At 47.7% G+C, this 23,038-nt stretch overlaps 1 protein-coding gene across 3 annotated transcripts in view; it reads right to left on the bottom strand.

Moving 5' to 3' along the window:
* Positions 1-507: 507 nt before the first annotated feature.
* Positions 508-23,038, bottom strand: part of LOC135034784 (uncharacterized) — a 173,386-nt gene continuing 150,855 nt past the window's right edge. For all 3 annotated transcript variants that reach the window (XM_063954293.1, XM_063954309.1, XM_063954302.1), the window contains one exon: positions 508-610. The gene's annotated coding sequence lies outside the window, so the exon portion shown is untranslated. The remainder of the gene's footprint in view (positions 611-23,038) is intronic.

The following is a 23,038-nucleotide window of genomic DNA, read 5'->3' as shown; positions in this document are numbered from 1 at the left end:
CAGTGCAGGGAAATACTGGAATAAATGGGAATGCTGTAGGGGGTATGGTGGGGGAGGCTGGTACGGTGCAGGGAAATACTGGGATACATGGGAATGCTGTAGGGGGTATGGTGGGGGAGGATGGTACAGTGCAGGGAAATACTGGGATAAATGGGAATGCTGTAGGGGGGTATGGTGGGGGAGGCTGGTGCAGGGAAATACTGGGATAAATGGGAATGCTGTATGGGGGGGTATGGTGGGGGAGGCAGGTGCAGTGCAGGGAAATACTGGGAGAAATGGGAATGCTGTAGGGGGTGTATGGTGGGGGAGGCTGTTACAGTGCAGTGCAGTGCAGTGCGGTGGCTGTCTCGCTGCATCCAGGTGCGCTCCATGTCCACCCTCCTGGGGTCAGCGGCTTTGTCCGGCCAGACCACAGTGTTGAGGTATTGGAGGTGTGTAACTTGGCACTAGCGCCCCCTGTGGCCGCTGATGGTATAACACTTTATAACAGAACAACCTGGTTTGCAATAAATATTTTATTATAAACGTTGAACAACATATTGCGTCTTCTGCGCCGGACTGTGCGGGGGGCTCATCCTCTACATCCAGCTGATCATCTTCTGCCGGGAGTCTGCCGAGAGAGACACAGCGTTAATGCAGCATACAGTCAGGGTATATTCCTACATTGCATCTTCTGTACATAGAAGGGCGCAGAGCTTTTCTTGTGGCGATACGCCATGCTGCTGAGGCGGAGATCTTGCACATCGCAGGAAGCCATTGTATCACCAGACTAGTCCGTGCTGCCACCTAATAGCCCAGGGAGGCACTGACCCGGCCACAGGACCTTCAGCAGCTTAGGTGAGTACCGCCGCCTCGTCTCAGTACTGGCGACATACGTCCCAGTATGGCAGGGAGGAGGCGAGAGGCATCAGCGAGACCTCACACCAAGTACTGTACCCTGACAGGCATTTACAGAAGGCTGTCCCGGGGGCAGTGTAAGAGAGCAGACCGTGCGGACCCTCTCCTCTCTGGCCATGCTTTGTGCCAGTCTACTGCGCATGGTCTCCGGGAACATGGCGCCTAGTTCCTAGTGACGTCTCTATTGCACATGCAGTAATCACTGGGAAAATGGACGCCGTGCCATTATCCTGGTGATTTCTGTCTGCAGAGCTTGTTACCACGGGACTGTGGAGGGGCAGGTATCATTTTATAGGTGCTAAGTGGACGGTGTGGCCCTCACCTGGATCCAGGGGCCCATGACAGCGCCACCTTGTGACAGGGAAAATGTATAACGCATCAGTCTACCATTGTAACTAGCTCATCCGCACGCAGGACAGACAGCACCACCTTGTGACAGGGAAAATGTATAACGCATCAGTCTACCATTGTCTGTAACTAGCTATCCGCACGCAGGACAGACAGCGCCACCTTGTGACAGGGAAAATGTATAACGCATCCGTCTACCATTGTCTGTAACTAGCTATCCGCACGCAGGACAGACAGCGCCACCTTGTGACAGGGAAAATGTATAACGCATCCGTCTACCATTGTCTGTAACTATCTCATCCGCACGCAGGACAGACTGCGCCACCTTGTGACAGGGAAAATGTATAACGCATCAGTCTACCATTGTAACTAGCTCATCCGCACGCAGGACAGACAGCACCACCTTGTGACAGGGAAAATGTATAACGCATCAGTCTACCATTGTCTGTAACTAGCTATCCGCACGCAGGACAGACAGCGCCACCTTGTGACAGGGAAAATGTATAACGCATCCGTCTACCATTGTCTGTAACTAGCTATCCGCACGCAGGACAGACAGCGCCACCTTGTGACAGGGAAAATGTATAACGCATCGGTCTACCATTGTCTGTAACCAGCTCATCTGCACGCAGGACAGACAGCGCCACCTTGTGACAGGGAAAATGTGTAACGCATCGGTCTACCATTTTCTGTAACTATCTCATCCGCACGCAGGACAGACAGCGCCACCTTGTGACAGGGAAAATGTATAACTCATCCGTCTACCATTGTCTGTAACTATCTCATTCGCACGCAGGACAGACAGCGCCACCTTGTGACAGGGAAAATGTATAACGCATCCGTCTACCATTGTCTGTAACTAGCTCATCCGCACGCAGGACAGACAGCGCCACCTTGTGAAAGGGAAAATGTATAACGCATCCGTCTACTATTGTAACTAACTGATCCGCACGCAGGACAGACAGCACCACCTTGTGAAAGGGAAAATGTATAACGCATCTGTCTACCATTGTAACTAACTGATCCGCACGCAGGACAGACAGCACCACCTTGTGACAGGGAAAATGTATAACGCATCTGTCTACCATTGTAACTAACTGATCCGCACGCAGGACAGACAGCGCCACCTTGTGACAGGGAAAATGTATAACGCAGCAGTCTACCATTGTCTGTAACTAGCTCATCCGCACGCAGGACAGACAGCGCCACCTTGTGACAGGGAAAATGTATAACGCATCCGTCTACCATTGTCTGTAACTAGCTCATCCGCACGCAGGACAGACAGCGCCACCTTGTGACAGGGAAAGTGTATTACGCATCGTTCTACCATTGTCTGTAACCAGCTCATCCGCACTCAGGACAGACAGCGCCACCTTGTGACAGGGAAAATGTATAACGCATCGGTCTACCATTGTCTGTAACTATCTCATCCGCACGCAGGACAGACAGCGCCACCTTGTGACAAAGAAAATGTATAACGCATCGGTCTACCATTGTCTGTAACTATCTCATCCGCACGCAGGACAGACAGCGCCACCTTGTGACAGGGAAAATGTATAATGCAGCTGTCTACCATTGTAACTAGCTCATCCGCACGCAGGACAGACAGCGCCACCTTCTGACAGGGAAAATGTATAACGCATCCGTCTACCATTCTCTGTAACTAGCTCATCTGCAAGCAGGACAGACAGCACCACCTTGTGACAGACAGCGCCACCTTGTGACAGGGAAAATGTATAACGCATCGGTCTACCATTGTCTGTAACCAGCTCATCGCAACGCAGGACAGACAGCGCCACCTTGTGACAGGGAAAATTTATAACGCAGCAGTCTACCATTGTCTGTAACTATCTCATCTGCGAGCAGGGTAGACAGCGCCACCATGTGACAGGGAAAATGTATAACGCATCGGTCTACCATTGTCTGTAACCAGCTCATCGCAACGCAGGACAGACAGCGCCACCTTGTGACAGGGAAAATGTATAACGCAGTGGTCTACCATTGTAACTAGCTCATCCGCACGCAGGACAGACAGCGCCACCTTCTGACAGGGAAAATGTATAACGCATCCGTCTACCATTCTCTGTAACTAGCTCATCTGCACGCAGGACAGACAGCACCACCTTGTGACAGACAGCGCCACCTTGTGACAGGGAAAATGTATAACGCATCGGTCTACCATTGTCTGTAACTATCTCATCCGCACGCAGGACAGACAGCGCCACCATGTGACCGGGAAAATGTATAACGCAGCAGACTACCATTGTAAATAGCTCATCCGCACGCAGGACAGACAGCGCCACCTTGTGACAGGGAAAATGTATAACGCATCGGTCTACCATTGTCTGTAACTATCTCATCCGCACGCAGGACAGACAGCGCCACCTTGTGACCGGGAAAATGTATAACGCAGCAGACTACCATTGTAAATAGCTCATCCGCACGCAGGACAGACAGCGCCACCTTCTGACAGGGAAAATGTATAACGCATCCGTCTACCATTGTCTGTAACTAGCTCATCCGCACGCAGGACAGACAGCGCCACCTTGTGACAGGGAAAATTTATAACGCAGCCGTCTGCCATTGCCTGTAACTAGCTCATCTGCGCGCAGGGTAGACAGCGCCACCATGTGACAGGGAAAATGTATAACGCATCGGTCTACCATTGTCTGTAACTATCTCATCGGCACGCAGGACAGACAGCGCCACCTTGTGACAGAGAAAATGTATAACGCAGCAGTCTACCATTGTCTGTAACTAGCTCATCCGCACGCAGGACAGACAGCGCCACCTTGTGACAGGGAAAATGTATAACGCAGCGGTCTACCATTGTAACTAGCTCATCCGCATGCAGGACAGACAGCGCCACCTTCTGACAGGGAAAATGTATAACGCATCCGTCTACCATTGTCTGTAACTAGCTCATCCGCACGCAGGACAGACAGCGCCACCTTGTGACAGACAGCGCCACCTTGTGACAGGGAAAATGTATAACGCATCGGTCTACCATTGTCTGAAACTAGCCCATCTGCACTCAGGACAGACAGAGCCACCTTGTGACAGGGAAAATGTATAACGCATCGGTCTACCATTTTCTGTAACCAGCTCATCTGCACACAGGACAGACAGCGCCACCTTGTGACAGGGAAAATGTATAACGCAGCAGTCTACCATTGTAACTAGCTCATCCGCACGCAGGACAGACAGCGCCACCTTCTGACAGGGAAAATGTATAACGCATCCGTCTACCATTGTCTGTAACTAGCTCATCCGCACGCAGGACATACAGCGCCACCATGTGACAGGAAAAATGTATAACGCATCGGTCTACCATTGTCTGTAACTATCTCATCCGCACGCAGGACAGACAGCGCCACCTTGTGACAGAGAAAATGTATAACGCAGCAGTCTGCCATTGTCTGTAACTAGCTCATCAGCACGCAGGACAGACAGCACCACCTTGTGACAGGGAAAGTGTATAACGCATCCGTCTACCATTGTCTGTAACTAGCTCATCCGCACGCAGGACAGACAGCGCCACCTTGTGAAAGGGAAAGTGTATAACGCATCCGTCTACCATTGTCTGTAACTAGCTCATCCGCACGCAGGACAGACAGCGCCACCTTGTAACAGGGAAAATGTATAACGCATCCGTCTACCATTGTCTGTAACTAGCTCATCCGCACGCAGGACAGACAGCGCCACCTTGTGACAGGGAAAGTGTATTACGCATCGGTCTACCATTGTCTGTAACCAGCTCATCCGCACGCAGGACAGACAGCGCCACCTTGTGGAAGGGAAAATGTATAACGCATCCGTCTACCATTGTCTGTAACTAGCTCATCCGCACACAGGACAGACAGCGCCACCTTGTGACAGGGAAAATGTATAACGCATCGGTCTACCATTGTCTGTAACTATCTCATCCGCATGCAGGACAGACAGCGCCACCTTGTGACAGGGAAAATGTATAACGCATCGGTCTACCATTGTCTGTAACCAGCTCATCTGCACACAGGACAGACAGCGCCACCTTGTGACAGGGAAAATGTATAATGCAGCTGTCTACCATTGTAACTATCTCATCCGCACGCAGGACAGACAGCGCCACCTTCCGACAGGGAAAATGTATAACGCATCCGTCTACCATTGTCTGTAACTAGCTCATCTGCACGCAGGACAGACAGCGCCACCTTCTGACAGGGAAAATATATAACGCATCCGTCTACCATTGTCTGTAACCAGCTCATCCGCACGCAGGACAGACAGCGCCACCTTGTGACAGGGAAAATTTATAACGCAGCAGTCTACCATTGTCTGTAACTAGCTCATCTGCGTGCAGGGTAGACAGCGCCACCATGTGACAGGGAAAATGTATAACGCATCCGTCTACCATTGTCTGTAACTATCTCATCCGCACGCAGGACAGACAGCTCCACCTTGTGACAGAGAAAATGTATAACGCAGCAGTCTACCATTGTCTGTAACTAGCTCATACGCGTGCAGGGTAGACAGCGCCACCATGTGACAGGGAAAATGTATAACGCATCTGTCTACCATTGTCTGTAACTAGCCCATCTGCACTCAGGACAGACAGCGCAACCTTGTGACAGGGAAAATGTATAACGCATCGGTCTACCATTGTCTGTAACCAGCTCATCGCAACGCAGGACAGACAGCGCCACCTTGTGACAGGGAAAATGTATAACGCAGCGGTCTACCATTGTAACTAGCTCATCCGCACGCAGGACAGACAGCGCCACCTTCTGACAGGGAAAATGTATAACGCATCCGTCTACCATTGTCTGTAACTAGCTCATCCGCACGCAGGACAGACAGCGCCACCTTGTGACAGACAGCGCCACCTTGTGACAGGGAAAATGTATAACGCATCGGTCTACCATTGTCTGAAACTAGCCCATCTGCACTCAGGACAGACAGAGCCACCTTGTGACAGGGAAAATGTATAACGCATCGGTCTACCACTTTCTGTAACCAGCTCATCCCCACGCAGGACAGACAGCGCCACCTTGTGACTGGGAAAATGTATAACGCAGCAGTCTACCATTGTAACTAGCTCATCCGCACGCAGGACAGACAGCGCCACCTTCTGACAGGGAAAATGTATAACGCATCCGTCTACCATTGTCTGTAACTAGCTCATCCGCACGCAGGACAGACAGCGCCACCTTGTGACAGGGAAAATGTATAACGCATCCGTCTACCATTGTCTGTAACTAGCCCATCCGCACGCAGGACAGACAGCTCTACCTTGTGACAGGGAAAATGTATAACGCATCAGTCTACCATTGTCTGTAACTAGCTCATCTGCGTGCAGGGTAGACAGCGCCACCATGTGACAGGAAAAATGTATAACGCATCGGTCTACCATTGTCTGTAACTATCTCATCCACACGCAGGATAGACAGCGCCACCTTGTGACAGAGAAAATGTATAACGCAGCAGTCTACCATTGTCTGTAACTAGCTCATCCGAACGCAGGACTGACAGCGCCACCTTGTGACAGGGAAAGTGTATAACACATCGGTCTACCATTGTCTGTCACCAGCTCATCCGCACGCAGGACAGACAGCGCCACCTTGTGAAAGGGAAAGTGTATAACGCATCCGTCTACCATTGTCTGTAACTAGCTCATCCGCACGCAGGACAGACAGCGCCACCTTGTGGAAGGGAAAATGTATAACGCATCCGTCTACCATTGTCTGTAACTAGCTCATCCGCACACAGGACAGACAGCGCCACCTTGTGACAGGGAAAATGTATAACGCATCGGTCTACCATTGTCTGTAACTAGCTCATCCGCACACAGGACAGACAGCGCCACCATGTGACAGGGAAAATGTATAATGCAGCTGTCTACCATTGTAACTATCTCATCCGCACGCAGGACAGACAGCGCCACCTTCCGACAGGGAAAATGTATAACGCATCCGTCTACCATTGTCTGTAACTAGCTCATCTGCACGCAGGACAGACAGCGCCACCTTGTGACAGGGAAAATTTATAACCCAGCAGTCTACCATTGTCTGTAACTAGCTCATCTGCGTGCAGGGTAGACAGCGCCACCATGTGACAGGGAAAATGTATAACGCATCGGTCTACCATTGTCTGTAACTATCTCATCCGCACGCAGGACAGACAGCTCCACCTTGTGACAGAGAAAATGTATAACGCAGCAGTCTACCATTGTCTGTACCTAGCTCATACGCGTGCAGGGTAGACTGCGCCACCATGTGACAGGGAAAATGTATAACGCATCTGTCTACCATTGTCTGTAACTAGCCCATCTGCACTCAGGACAGACAGCGCCACCTTGTGACAGGGAAAATGTATAACGCATCGGTCTACCATTGTCTGTAACCAGCTCATCGCAACGCAGGACAGACAGCGCCACCTTGTGACAGGGAAAATGTATAACGCATCCGTCTACCATTGTCTGTAACTAGCTCATCCGCACGCAGGACAGACAGCGCCACCTTGTGACAGACAGCGCCACCTTGTGACAGGGAAAATGTATAACGCATCGGTCTACCATTGTCTGTAACTAGCTCATCCGCACGCAGGACAGACAGCGCCACCTTGTGACAGGGAAAATGTATAACGCATCCGTCTACCATTGTCTGTAACTAGCTCATCCGCACGCAGGACAGACAGCGCCACCTTGTGACAGACAGCGCCACCTTGTGACAGGGAAAATGTATAACGCATCCGTCTACCATTGTCTGTAACTAGCTCATCCGCACACAGGACAGACAGCGCCACCTTGTGACAGGGAAAATGTATAACGCATCGGTCTACCATTGTCTGTAACTATCTCATCCGCATGCAGGACAGACAGCGCCACCTTGTGACAGGGAAAATGTATAATGCAGCTGTCTACCATTGTAACTATCTCATCCGCACGCAGGACAGACAGCGCCACCTTCCGACAGGGAAAATGTATAACGCATCCGTCTACCATTGTCTGTAACTAGCTCATCTGCACGCAGGACAGACAGCGCCACCTTCTGACAGGGAAAATGTATAACGCATCCGTCTACCATTGTCTGTAACCAGCTCATCCGCACGCAGGACAGACAGCGCCACCATGTGACAGGGAAAATGTATAACGCATCGGTCTACCATTGTCTGTAACTATCTCATCCGCACGCAGGACAGACAGCTCCACCTTGTGACAGAGAAAATGTATAACGCAGCAGTCTACCATTGTCTGTAACTAGCTCATACGCATGCAGGACAGACAGCGCCACCTTGTGACAGGGAAAATGTATAACGCATCGGTCTACCATTGTCTGTAACCAGCTCATCGCAACGCAGGACAGACAGCGCCACCTTGTGACAGGGAAAATGTATAACGCATCCGTCTACCATTGTCTGTAACTAGCTCATCCGCACGCAGGACAGACAGCGCCACCTTGTGACAGACAGCGCCACCTTGTGACAGGGAAAATGTATAACGCATCGGTCTACCATTGTCTGTAACTAGCTCATCCGCACGCAGGACAGACAGCGCCACCTTCTGACAGGGAAAATGTATAACGCATCCGTCTACCATTGTCTGTAACTAGCTCATCCGCACGCAGGACAGACAGCGCCACCTTGTGACAGACAGCGCCACCTTGTGACAGGGAAAATGTATAACGCATCGGTCTACCATTGTCTGTAACTAGCTCATCCGCACGCAGGACAGACAGCGCCACCTTGTGACAGGGAAAATTTATAACGCATCAGTCTACCATTGTAACTAGCTCATCCGCACGCAGGACAGACAGCGCCACCTTGTGACAGGGAAAATTTATAACTCAGCCGTCTACCATTGTCTGTAACTAGCTCATCTGCGTGCAGGGTAGACAGCGCCACCATGTGACAGGGAAAATGTATAACGCATCGGCCTACCATTGTCTAAAACTAGCCCATCTGCACACAGGTCAGACAGCGCCACCTTGTGACAGGGAAAATGTATAACGCAGCAGTCTACCATTGTAACTAGCTCATCCGCACGCAGGACAGACAGCGCCACCTTCTGACAGGGAAAATGTATAACGCATCCGTCTACCATTGTCTGTAACTAGCTCATCCGCACGCAGGACAGACAGCGCCACCTTGTGACAGGGAAAATGTATAACGCATCCGTCTACCATTGTCTGTAACTAGCTCATCCGCACGCAGGACAGACAGCGCCACCTTGTGACAGGGAAAATGTATAACGCATCCGTCTACCAATGTCTGTAACTAGCCCATCCGCACGCAGGACAGACAGCTCTACCTTGTGACAGGGAAAATTTATAACGCAGCAGTCTACCATTGTCTGTAACTAGCTCATCTGCGTGCAGAGTAGACAGCGCCACCATGTGACAGGAAAAATGTATAACGCATCGGTCTACCATTGTCTGCAACTATCTCATCCGCACGCAGGACAGACAGCGCCACCTTGTGACAGAGAAAATGTATAACGCAGCAGTCTACCATTGTCTGTAACTAGCTCATCCGCGTGCAGGGTAGACAGCGCCACCATGTGACAGGGAAAATGTATAACGCATCGGTCTACCATTGTCTGTAACTAGCCCATCTGCACTCGGGACAGACAGCGCCACCTTGTGACAGGGAAAATGTATAACGCATCGGTCTACCATTGTCTGTAACCAGCTCATCCGCACACAGGACAGACAGCGCCACCTTGTGACAGAGAAAATGTATAACGCAGCAGTCTACCATTGTAAGTAGCTCATCCGCACGCAGGACAGACAGCGCCACCTTCTGATAGGGAAAATGTATAACGCATCCGTCTACCATTGTCTATAACCAGCTCATCTGCACGCAGGACAGACAGCGCCACCTTGTGACAGGGAAAATGAATAACGCATCGGTCTACCATTGTCTGTAACTATCTCATCCGCACGCAGGACAGACAGCTCCACCTTGTGACAGAGAAAATGTATAACGCAGCAGTCTACCATTGTAAGTAGCTCATCCGCACGCAGGACAGACAGCGCCACCTTCTGACAGGGAAAATGTATAACGCATCCGTCTACCATTGTCTGTAACTAGCTCATCCGCACGCAGGACAGACAGCGCCACCTTGTGACGGAAAATGTATAACTCATCGGTCTACCATTGTCTGTAACTATCTCATCCGCACGCAGGACAGACAGCTCCACCTTGTGACCGGGAAAATGTATAACGCAGCAGTCTACCATTGTCTGTAACTAGCTCATCTGCGTTCAGGGTAGACAGCGCCATCATGTGACAGGGAAAATGTATAACGCATCGGTCTACCATTGTCTGTAACTAGCCCATCTGCACTCAGGACAAACAGCGCCACCTTGTGACAGGGAAAATGTATAACGCATCAGTCTACCATTGTCTGTAACCAGCTCATCTGCACACAGGAAAGACATCGCCACCTTGTGACAGGGAAAATGTATAACGCATTGTTCTACCTTTGTCTGTAACTATCTCATCCGCACGCAGGACAGACAGCGCCACCTTGTGACAGGAAAAATGTATAATGCATCGGTCTACCATTGTCTGTAACTAGCTCATCCGCACGCAGGACAGACAGCGCCACCTTGTGACAGGGAAAATGTATAACTTATTGGTCTACCATTGTCTGTAACTAGCTCATCCGCACGCAGGACAGACAGCGCCACCTTGTGACAGGGAAAATGTATAACGCATCCGTCTACCATTGTCTGTAACTAGCTCATCCGCACACAGGACAGACAGCGCCACCTTGTGACAGGGAAAATGTATAACGCAGCGGTCTACCATTGTAACTAGCTCATCCGCATGCAGGACAGACAGCGCCACCTTCTGACAGGGAAAATGTATAACGCATCGGTCTACCATTGTCTGTAACTAGCTCATCCGCACGCAGGACAGACAGCTCCACCATGTGACAGGGAAAATGTATAATGCAGCAGTCTACCATTGTCTGTAACTAGCTCATCTGCAGGCAGGGCAGACAGCGCCACCATGTGACAGGGAAAATGTATAACGCAGCAGTCTACCGTTGTCTGTAACTATCTCATCCGCACGCAGGACAGACAGCGCCACCTTGTGACAGAGAAAATGTATAACGCAGCAGTCTACCATTGTCTGTAACTAGCTCATCCGCGTGCAGGGTAGACAGCGCCACCATGTGACAGGGAAAATGTATAACGCATCCGTCTACCATTGTCTATAACTAGCTCATCCGCACACAGGAAAGTCATTGCCACCTTATGACAGAGAAAATGTATAATGCATCCGTCTACCATTGTCTGTAACTAGCTCATCTGCGTGCAGGGTAGACAGCGCCACCATGTGACAGGGAAAATGTATAACGCATCGGTCTACCACTGTAACTAGCTCATCCGCACGCAGGACAGACAGCGCCACCTTCTGACAGGGAAAATGTATAACGCATCCGTCTACCATTGTCTGTAAATAGCTCATTCGCACGCAGGACAGACAGCGCCACCTTGTGGCAGGGAAAATGTATAACGCATCCGTCTACCATTGTCTGTAACCAGCTCATCCGCACGCAGGACAGACAGCGCCACCTTGTGACAGGGAAAGTGTATAACACATCGGTCTACCATTGTCTGTCACCAGCTCATCCGCACGCAGGACAGACAGCGCCACCTTGTGACAGGGAAAGTGTATAACGCATCGGTCTACCATTGTCTGTAACCAGCTCATCCGCACGCAGGACAGACAGCGCCATCTTGTGACAGGGAAAATGTATAACGCATCCATCTACCATTGTCTGTAACTAGCTCATCCGCACGCAGGACAGACAGCGCCACCTTGTGACAGGGAAAATGTATAACGCATCCGTCTACCATTGTCTGTAACTAGCTCATCCACATGCAGGACAGACAGCGCCACCTTGTGACAGGGAAAGTGTATAACGCATCCATCTACCATTGTCTGTAACTAGCTCATCCGCACGCAGGACAGACAGCGCCACCTTGTGACAGGGAAAATGTATAACGCATCGGTCTACCATTGTCTGAAACTATCTCATCCGCACGCAGGACAGACAGCGCCACCTTGTGACAGGGAAAATGTATAACGCAGCAGTCTACCATTGTCTGTAACTAGCTCATCCGCACGCAGGACAGACAGCGCTACCTTGTGACAGGGAAAATGTATAATGCATCAGTCTACCATTGTAACTAGCTCATCCGCACGCAGAACAGACAGCGCCACCTTCTGACAGGGAAAATGTATAACGCATCAGTCTACCATTGTAACTAGCTCATCCGCACGCAGAACAGACAGCGCCACCTTCTGACAGGGAAACTGTATAACGCATCCGTCTACCATTGTCTGTAACTAGCTCATCCGCACGCAGGACAGACAGCGCCACCTTGTGACAGGGAAAATGTATAACGCATCCGTCTACCATTGTCTGTAACTAGCTCATCCGTACGCAGGACAGACAGCGCCACCTTGTGACAGGGAAAGTGTATAACGCATCGGTCTACCATTGTCTGTAACCAGCTCATCCGCACGCAGGACAGACAGCGCCACCTTGTGACAGGGAAAGTGTATAACGCATCCGTCTACCATTGTCTGTAACGGGTTCACTACGGCTGGCCGGCGGTCGGGCTCCCGGCGACCAGCATCCCGGCGCCGGGAGCCCGACCGCCGGCTTACCGACAGCTTGGCGATCGCAAATGAGCCCCTTGCGGGCTCGCTGCGCTCGCCACGCTACGGGCACGGTTGCGCGCTACGCGCGCCACACTATTTTATTCTCCCTCTATGGGGGTCGTGGACCCCCACGAGGGAAAATAAGTGTCGGTATGCCGGCTGTCGGGCTCCCGGCGCCGGTATACTGAGCGCCGGGAGCCCGACCGCCGGCAAACAGAAGACCACCCGTCTGTAACTAGCTCATCCGCACACAGGAGAGACAGCGCCACCTTGTGACAGGGAAAATGTATAACGCATCAGTCTACCATTGTCTGTAACTAGCTCATCCGCACACAGGACAGACAGCTCCACCATGTGACAGGTAAAATGTATAACGCAGCAGTCTACCATTGTAACTAGCTCATTCGCACGCAGGACAGACAGCGCCACCATGTGACAGGGAAAATGTATAACGCATCCGTCTACCATTGTCTGTAACTAGCCCATCCACACGCAGGACAGACAGCGCCAGCTTGTGACAGGGAAAGTGTATTTCGCATCAGTCTACCATTGTCTGTAACCAGCTCATCCGCACACAGGACAGACAGCGCCACCTTGTGACAGGGAAAATGTATAACGCAGCAGTCTACCATTGTCTGTAACTAGCTCATCCGAACGCAGGACAGACAGAGCCACCATGTGACAGGGAAAATGTATAACGCATCGGTCTACCATTGTCTGTAACCAGCTCATCCGCACATAGGACAGACAGCGCCACCGTGTGACAGGGAAAATGTATAACGCATCAGTCTACCATTGTAACTATCTCATCCGCACGCAGGACAGATAGCGCCACCTTGTGACACGGAAAATGTATAACACATCAGTCTACCATTGTCTGTAACCAGCTCATCCGCACGCAGGACAGACAGCGCCACCTTGTGACAGGGAAAATGTATAACGCATCAGTCTACCATTGTCTGTAACCAGCTCATCCGCACGCAGGACAGACAGCGCCACCTTGTGACAGGGAAAATGTGTAACGCATCCGTCTACCATTGTCTGTAACTAGCTCATCCGCACGCAGGACAGACAGCGCCACCTTGTGACAGGGAAAATGTGTAACGCATCGGTCTACCATTGTCTGTAACCAGATCATCTACATGCAGGACAGACAGCGCCACCTTGTGACAGGGAAAATGTATAACGCATCAGTCTACCTTTGTCTTTTAACTAGCTCATTTGCATGCAGGACAGACAGCGCCACCTTGTGACAGGGAAAATGTATAACTACCGTCTACCATTGTCTGTAACCAGCTCATCTGCATGCAGGACAGACAGCGCCACCTTGTGACAGGGAAAATGTATAACGCATCAGTCTACCATTGTCTGTAACTAGCTCATCCGCACGCAGGACAGACAGCGCCACCTTGTGACAGGAAAAATGTATAATGCATCAGTTTACCATTGTCTTTTTACTAGCTCATCTGCATGCAGGACAGACAGCGCCACCATGTGACTGGGAAAATGTATAACGCATCAGTCTACCATTGTCTGTAACTAGCTCATCCGCACGCAGGACAGACAGCGCCACCTTGTGACAGGAAAATGTATAACACATCCGTCTACCATTGTCTGTAACTAGCTCATCCGCACGCAGGACAGACAGCGCCACCTTGCGACAGGAAAATGTATAACGTATCAGTCTACCATTGTCTTTTAACTAGCTCATCGGCATGCAGGGCAGACAGCGCCACCTTCTGACAGGAAAATGTATAACGCATCGGCCTACCATTGTTTGTAACCAGCTCATCCAAACGCAGGACAGACAGCGCCACCTTATGACAGGGAAAATTTATAACGCAACGGTCTACCATTGGCTGTAACTAGCTCATCCGCACGCGGGACAGACAGCGCTACCTTGTGACAGGGAAAATGTATAATGCATCAGTCTACCATTGTCTGTAACCAGCTCATCCGCACACAGGATAGACAGCGCCACCTTGTGACAGGAAAATGTATAACGCATCAGTCTACCATTGTTTGTAACTAGCTCATCCACATGCATGACAGACATCGCCACCTTGTGACAGGAAAATGTATAACACATCAGTCTACCATTGTCTGTAACTAGCTCATCCGCACGCAGGACAGACAGCGCCACCTTGCGACAGGAAAATGTATAACGCATCAGTCTACCATTGTCTTTTAACTAGCTCATCGGCATGCAGGACAGACAGCGCCACCTTGTGACAGGAAAATGTATAACGCATCGGCCTACCATTGTCTGTAACCAGCCCATCTGCACGCAGGCCAGACAGCGCCACCTTGTGACAGGGAAAATGTATAACGCATCGGTCTACCATTGGCTGTAACTAGCTCATCCGCACGCAGGACAGACAGCTCCACCTTGTGACATGGAAAATTCATAAAGCGGCTGTCTACCATTGTCTGTAACTAGATCATTCGCTCGCAGGACAGACAGCGCCACCTTGTGACAGGGAAAATGTATAACGCATCGGTCTACCATTGTCTGTAACCAGATCATCTGCATGCAGGACAGACAGCGCCACCTTGTGACAGGGAAAATGTATAACGCATCAGTCTACCTTTGTCTTTTAACTAGCTCATTTGCATGCAGGACAGACAGCGCCACCTTGTGACACGGAAAATGTATAACGCATCAGTCTACCATTGTCTGTAACTAGCTCATCCGCACGCATGACAGACAGCGCCACCTTGTGCCAGGGAAAATGTATAACGCATCAGTCTACCATTGTCTGTAACTAGCTCATCCGCACGCAGGACAGACAGCGCCACCTTGTGACAGGGAAAATGTATAACGCATCGGTCTACCATTGTCTGTAACCAGCTCATCCCCACGCAGGACAGACAGCGCCACCTTATGACAGGGAAAATTTATAACGCATCGGTCTACCATTGGCTGTATCTAGCTCATCCGCACGCAGGACAGACAGCGCCACCTTGTGACAGGGAAAGTGTATAACGCATCAGTCTACCATTTTATCTATCTCATCCGCATGCAGGACAGACAGCGCCACCTTGTGACAGGGAAAATGTATAACGCATCAGTCTACCATTGTCTGTAACTAGCTCATCCGCACGCAGGACAGACAGCGCCACCTTGTGACAGGGAAAATGTATAACGCATCGGTCTACCATTGTCTTTTAACTAGCTCATCCGCACGCAGGACAGACAGCGCCACCTTGTGACAGGAACATGTATAACGCATCAGTCTACCATTGTCTTTTAACTAGCTCATCCGCATGCAGGACAGACAGCGCCACCTTGTGACAGGGAAAATGTATGTGCCTCAATATTAATTAATAAATGAAAGGTCGTTGTCACAAAATGATAGAGATATTAGTCACTATCTGTGGCCGTAGACCCGCCGCACATGATTATCTCGTGACGTGTTCACCATTATCTGTATGGACGGATCGACGCCATGTACTGTGAAAGTATGTGTAACAATGTGTTTCAATATGCATGGTTGTAGAACTGAACGCTTACAAAGCATGATGGGGTGTAATGACTGTGGCACCTCTGGACAGGCCATGTGTGTGAGATGCCGTCCAGGGAATATTCTGGAGCCTCTGTGTAACAGGTACACAGACACGCAGGGAAATGACAGGATTGTAGGGTCTCAGAATCTCATGAAGGGGATAAGATTGTGATGAAGCCGCACTGGTTTTAGTGCGGAGATGTGAGGGGGGGAGATGTGACTGGAGTACGAGTTACATTAGTGACAGAGACAGAACGTTAGTCACATGGTGCTGGGGAAAGCCGCTGGTTGGGTTATATATGAACAAGAGCGGGACACGGCTTTATCCAGTTATTTAATCTGTATTTATTTCTATTCTGTGAGATAACCTGATTGGTTAAAAAGATTGCGATGATCATATACTAGTGACATCACTGGGAGATTGTGCTGTTCATTATATACTAGTGACATCACTGGGAGATTGTGCTGGTCATTATATACTAGTGACATAACTGGGAGATTGTGCTGTTCATTATATACTAGTGACATCACTGGGAGATTGTGCTGGTCATTATATACTAGTGACATCACTGGGAGATTGTGCTGGTCATTATATACTAGTGACATCACTGGGAGATTGTGCTGGTCATTATATACTAGTGACATCACTGGGAGATTGTGCTGTTCATTATATACTAGTGACATCACTGGGGATTGTGCTGGTCATTATATACTAGTGACATCACTGGGAGATTGTGCTGTTCATTATATACTAGTGACATCACTGGGAGATTGTGCAGGTCATTATATACTAGTGACATCACTGGGAGATTTTTCTGGTCATTATATACTAGTGACATCACTGGGAGATTGTGCTGTTCATTATATACTAGTGACATCACTGGGGATTGTGCTGGTCATTATATACTAGTGACATCACTGGGAGATTGTGCTGGTCATTATATACTAGTGACATCGCTGGGAGATTGTGCTGGTCATTATACACTAGTAACATTACTGGGGGATTGTGCTGGTCATTATACACTAGTAACATTACTGGGGGATTGTGCTGGTCATTATATACTAGTGACATCGCTGGGAGATTGTGCTGGTCATTATACACTAGTAACATTACTGGGAGATTGTGCTGGTCATTATATACTAGTGACATCGCTGGGAGATTGTGCTGGTCATTATATACTAGTGACATCACTGGGGCATTGTGCTGGTCATTATACACTAGTAACATTACTGGGGGATTGTGCTGGTCATTATATACTAGTGACATCGCTGGGAGATTGTGCTGGTCATTATACACTAGTAACATTACTGGGAGATTGTGCTGGTCATTATATACTAGTGACATCACTGGGAGATTGTGCTGGTCATTATATACTAGTGACATCGCTGGGGTATTGTGCTGGTCATTATACACTAGTAACATTACTGGGGGATTGTGCTGGTCATTATATACTAGTGACATCGCTGGGAGATTGTGCTTGTCATTATATACTAGTGGCATCACTGGGGGATTGTGCTGGTCATTATATACTAGTGACATCGCTGGGAGATTGTGCTGGTCATTATACACTAGTAACATTACTGGGGGATTGTGCTGGTCATTATATACTAGTGACATCACTGGAGGATTGCCCTGGTCTTTATATACTAGTGACATCACTGGGAGATTGTGCTTGTCATTATATACTGGTGACATCACTGGGAGATTGTGCTGGTCATTATATACTAGTGGCATCACTGGAGGATTGTACTGGTCATTATATACTAGTGACATCACTAAGAGATTGTGCTGGTCATTATACACTAGTAACATTACTGGGGGATTGTGCTGGTCATTATATACTAGTGACATCGCTGGGAGATTGTGCTTGTCATTATATACTAGTGACATCACTGGAGTATTGCCCTGGTCTTTATATACTAGTGACATCACTGGGGGATTGTGCTGGTCATTATATACTAGTGACATCACTGGGGGATTGTGCTGGTCATTATATACTAGTAACATCACTGGGGGATTGTGCTGGTCATTATATACTAGTGACATCACTGGGGGATTGTGCTGGTCATTATATACTAGTGACATCACTGGGGGATTGTGCTGGTCATTATATACTAGTGGCATCACTGGGGATTGTGCTGGTCATTATATACTAGTGACATCACTGGGATATTGTGTTGGTCATTATACACTAGTGACATCACTGGGAGATTGTTTTGGTCATTATATACTAGTGACATCACTGGGAGATTGTGTTGGTCATTATACACTAGTGGCATCACTGGGGATTGTGCTGGTCATTATATACTAGTGACATCACTGGGAGATTGTGCTGGTCATTATATACCAGTGACATCACTGGGAGATTGTGATGGTCATTATATACTAGTGACATCACTGGGAGATTGTGATGGTCATTATATACTAGTGGCATCACTGGGAGATTGTGATGGTCATTATATACTAGTTACATCAGTGGGAGATTGTGCTGGTCATTATATACTGGTGACATCACTGGGAGATTGTGCTGGTCATTATATACTAGTGGCATCGCTGGGAGATTGTGCTGGTCATTATATACTAGTGACATCACTAAGAGATTGTGCTTGTCATTATATACTAGTGGCATCACTGGGAGATTGTGATGGTCATTATATACTAGTTACATCAGTGGGAGATTGTGCTGGTCATTATATACTAGTGACATCACTGGGATATTGTGTTGGTCATTATACACTAGTGACATCACTGGGAGATTGTGTTGGTCATTATATACTAGTGACATCACTGGGGGATTTTGCTGATCATTATATACTAGTGGCATCACTGGGATATTGTGCTGGTCATTATACACTAGTAACATTACTGGGGGATTGTGCTGGTCATTATATACTAGTGACATCACTGGGAGATTGTGCTGGTCATTATATACTAGTGACATCACTAAGAGATTGTGCTTGTCATTATATACTAGTGACATCACTGGGAGATTGTGCTGGTCATTATATACTAGTGACATCACTGGGGATTGTGCTTGTCATTATATACTAGTTACATCAGTGGGAGATTGTGCTGGTCATTATATACTAGTGACATCACTGGGAGATTGTACTGGTCATTATATACTAGTGACATCACTGGGAGATTGTGCTTGTCATTATATACTAGTGGCATCACTGGGGGATTGTACTGGTCATTATACACTAGTAACATTACTGGGGGATTGTGCTGGTCATTATATACTAGTGACATCACTGGGAGATTGTACTGGTCATTATATACTAGTGACATCACTGGGAGATTGTGCTGGTCATTATAAACTAGTGGCATCACTGGGAGATTGTGATGGTCATTATATACTAGTTACATCAGTGGGAGATTGTGCTGGTCATTATATACTAGTGACATCACTGGGATATTGTGCTGGTCATTATATACTGGTGACATCACTGGGAGATTGTGCTGGTCATTATATACTAGTGGCATCACTGGGGGATTGTACTGGTCATTATATACTAGTGACATCACTAAGAGATTGTGCTTGTCATTATATACTAGTGGCATCACTGGGATATTGTGCTGGTCATTATACACTAGTGGCATCACTGGGGATTGTGCTGGTCATTATATACTAGTGACATCACTGGGATATTGTGCTGGTCATTATATACTGGTGACATCACTGGGAGATTGTGCTGGTCATTATATACTAGTGGCATCACTGGGGGATTGTACTGGTCATTATATACTAGTGACATCACTAAGAGATTGTGCTTGTCATTATATACTAGTGGCATCACTGGAGGATTGCCCTGGTCTTTATATACTAGTGACATCACTGGGAGATTGTGCTGGTCAATATATACTAGTTACATCAGTGGGAGATTGTGCTGGTCATTATATACTAGTGACATCACTGGGATATTGTGTTGGTCATTATACACTAGTGGCATCACTGGGGATTGTGCTGGTCATTATATACTAGTGACATCACTGGGATATTGTGCTGGTCATTATATACTAGTGACATCACTGGGAGATTGTGATGGTCATTATATACTAGTGGCATCACTGGGAGATTGTGATGGTCATTATATACTAGTTACATCAGTGGGAGATTGTGCTGGTCATTATATACTAGTGACATCACTGGGATATTGTGCTGGTCATTATATACTAGTGACATCACTGGGAGATTGTGATGGTCATTATATACTAGTGGCATCACTGGGAGATTGTGATGGTCATTATATACTAGTTACATCAGTGGGAGATTGTGCTGGTCATTATATACTAGTGGCATCGCTGGGAGATTGTGCTGGTCATTATACACTAGTGACATCACTGGGAGATTGTGTTGGTCATTATATACTAGTGACATCACTGGGGGATTTTGCTGATCATTATATACTAGTGGCATCACTGGGATATTGTGCTGGTCATTATACGCTAGTAACATTACTGGGGGATTGTGCTGGTCATTATATACTAGTGACATCACTGGGAGATTGTGCTGGTCATTATATACTAGTGACATCACTAAGAGATTGTGCTTGTCATTATATACTAGTGACATCACTGGGAGATTGTGCTGGTCATTATATACTAGTGACATCACTTGGGATTGTGCTTGTCATTATATACTAGTTACATCAGTGGGAGATTGTGCTGGTCATTATATACTAGTGACATCACTGGGAGATTGTACTGGTCATTATATACTAGTGACATCACTGGGAGATTGTGCTTGTCATTATATACTAGTGGCATCACTGGGGGATTGTACTGGTCATTATACACTAGTAACATTACTGGGGGATTGTGCTGGTCATTATATACTAGTGTCATCACTGGGAGATTGTACTGGTCATTATATACTAGTGACATCACTGGGAGATTGTGCTGGTCATTATAAACTAGTGGCATCACTGGGAGATTGTGATGGTCATTATATACTAGTTACATCAGTGGGAGATTGTGCTGGTCATTATATACTAGTGACATCACTGGGATATTGTGCTGGTCATTATATACTGGTGACATCACTGGGAGATTGTGCTGGTCATTATATACTAGTGGCATCACTGGGGGATTGTACTGGTCATTATATACTAGTGACATCACTAAGAGATTGTGCTTGTCATTATATACTAGTGGCATCACTGGGATATTGTGCTGGTCATTATACACTAGTGGCATCACTGGGGATTGTGCTGGTCATTATATACTAGTGACATCACTGGGATATTGTGCTGGTCATTATATACTGGTGACATCACTGGGAGATTGTGCTGGTCATTATATACTAGTGGCATCACTGGGGGATTGTACTGGTCATTATATACTAGTGACATCACTAAGAGATTGTGCTTGTCATTATATACTAGTGGCATCACTGGGATATTGTGCTGGTCATTATACACTAGTGGCATCACTGGGGATTGTGCTAGTCATTATATACTAGTGACATCACTGGGATATTGTGCTGGTCATTATATACTGGTGACATCACTGGGAGATCGTGCTGGTCATTATATACTAGTGGCATCACTGGGGGATTGTACTGGTCATTATATACTAGTGACATCACTAAGAGATTGTGCTTGTCATTATATACTAGTGGCATCACTGGAGGATTGCCCTGGTCTTTATATACTAGTGACATCACTGGGAGATTGTGCTGGTCATTATATACTAGTTACATCAGTGGGAGATTGTGCTGGTCATTATATACTAGTGACATCACTGGGATATTGTGTTGGTCATTATACACTAGTGGCATCACTGGGGATTGTGCTGGTCATTATATACTAGTGACATCACTGGGATATTGTGCTGGTCATTATATACTAGTGACATCACTGGGAGATTGTGATGGTCATTATATACTAGTGGCATCACTGGGAGATTGTGATGGTCATTATATACTAGTTACATCAGTGGGAGATTGTGCTGGTCATTATATACTAGTGACATCACTGGGATATTGTGCTGGTCATTATATACTAGTGACATCACTGGGAGATTGTGATGGTCATTATATACTAGTGGCATCACTGGGAGATTGTGATGGTCATTATATACTAGTTACATCAGTGGGAGATTGTGCTGGTCATTATACACTTGTGACATCACTGGGAGATTGTGTTGGTCATTATATACTAGTGACATCACTGGGGGATTTTGCTGATCATTATATACTAGTGGCATCACTGGGATATTGTGCTGGTCATTATACACTAGTAACATTACTGGGGGATTGTGCTGGTCATTATATGCTAGTGACATCACTAGGAGATTGTGCTGGTCATTATATACTAGTGACATCACTGGGGGATTTTGCTGATCATTATATACTAGTGGCATCACTGGGATATTGTGCTGGTCATTATACACTAGTAACATTACTGGGGGATTGTGCTGGTCATTATATACTAGTGACATCACTGGGAGATTGTGCTGGTCATTATATACTAGTGACATCACTGGGAGATTGTGCTGGTCATTATACACTAGTAACATTGCTGGGAGATTGTGCTGGTCATTATATACTTGTGATACCACTGGGAGATTACGCTGGTCATTATATACTAGCAGAGCCGTTTCTAGCCAATTTGGCTCCCAG

This window comes from Pseudophryne corroboree, chromosome 1 (assembly GCF_028390025.1).
Source record: "Pseudophryne corroboree isolate aPseCor3 chromosome 1, aPseCor3.hap2, whole genome shotgun sequence".
Taxonomy (NCBI): domain Eukaryota; kingdom Metazoa; phylum Chordata; class Amphibia; order Anura; family Myobatrachidae; genus Pseudophryne; species Pseudophryne corroboree.
Note: the sequence above shows the minus strand (reverse complement) of the source record. Positions and strands in the feature narration are given on the sequence as shown.